Here is a 1570-nt window from a genome sequence, read left to right as displayed (position 1 = left end):
ACAGACCTGCACAAAGAAATTAATGTTTAACCCCAGTCCAATAGACAACTGTAAAAAGGCAAAGTCTCCTATTTATATTACTTATGTTACTTATTTGTATACTTATGTATTTACTTGTACACATCATATCACTACAGTCTATAGATATTTATGTCTACTTGTTTTTGGTCTCTCCGTGTATAAGTGCACCTAAGCTTTAATTTCCCTATAAAGATTAAGAAATCATTGCTAGTTGTTATGTTATATTTAAAATGTAGAACGCTTTAAAAAGTGTTCAAGTAAATCACATTTGTGCTGCTATATGAAGGTATACATGAAATTGTGGGTCAAAGCTTACAAAATTATGTACTATATAAAGTCCTACCTTAAGGCTATATTCACACTACGTAAAACTACGGCCTTAGTTCTCGCCGCAGAACTACGGACGTAGTTTTGCGGCGTGGAACATAACATTACTTTCAATGAGATCCCAGCCAGAGCGTACACACATCGTATACGCTCCGTCCGGGATCTATGCGGCGCCGCAAAGAACTGACATGTCAGTTTTCTGCCGCCAGAATTCAGTTAATTCAGTGAATTCCGGCCGCAGAAAGACCTGTCAGTTCACACAGGTCTCTGGCCGCTCGCTTCACTGTGGGCTATGGGAAGCTCTGATGCGGGCGCGCGCTAATGCGCCCGCATCAGAGCTCTGCGGCCGGAAAATCACGCGGCCGGTTTCATCCGTAGTGTGAACATAGCCTAAAGGAGTATTCAGAAGTTAGGAGCTTACCTATCCACAGGGGTCTGACTGTTGGGCCCCCCACCAACAATGAGTCCTGTGCCTCCCTGTGTAAATGAAACAGTAGATGGGGGACAGGAAAACTATGAAGGTCGCTTAAGGGTCCTATTACATAGAGCGATAATCGGGCCAAATCAGACAACAATCAGCTGATGACAATGATCATCGATCATGTTGTTTGGTCCTGACCTAAAATCATTGGCCACCAACCTTTGTGCAAAAAAAAATTAGTAAACTGTGTAGATTACCTGTCCATGGTCCCAGTGTTTCTCTGCTCTCTGCTCGCTTCCCGGAGCCGCTGTTGTAGCTCCCAACAACTTCTAACAGCTTGATTTAGTACGGCCAAGATGGCAGCCAGGCTATTTGTTGAAGCGACCTTCCTGATTTTCTTCACCCAATGACACATCCCCTCTCAAAGTCTGTCAACTTGGCAAAATGTCGTTAAGTGCATCATAGTGGCTGCTGAAAAATTTGGGTTCAGGATTATGGCTGCTGAGTCTTTGGGCTGCATCCATCTTCTTCAGGCAATGGTATTTAAATGCTGATCATTTGGGATTGCCAAACTTTAGGTAAGTTCGCTTCTACTGTCTACCAGCAGACAAATTCTCAGTAAGTAATGCACTACCTAAAAGTGGCCTCTGAGAGCCTTTTTTATAGGGCAATGGAGGAAACACTTTTACACCCATTGTCTGATCTGACCAGAACTGTAATCATTATACTGTAGGGCTCAAACAAGGTCACACAACGTAAATATTCAATAACGGCTGATGCAACACCAGATGCTATTTATTG

Source organism: Dendropsophus ebraccatus, chromosome 2, assembly GCF_027789765.1.
Source record: "Dendropsophus ebraccatus isolate aDenEbr1 chromosome 2, aDenEbr1.pat, whole genome shotgun sequence".
NCBI classification, from domain to species: Eukaryota; Metazoa; Chordata; class Amphibia; order Anura; family Hylidae; genus Dendropsophus; species Dendropsophus ebraccatus.
This window is presented reverse-complemented; position numbering follows the sequence as displayed.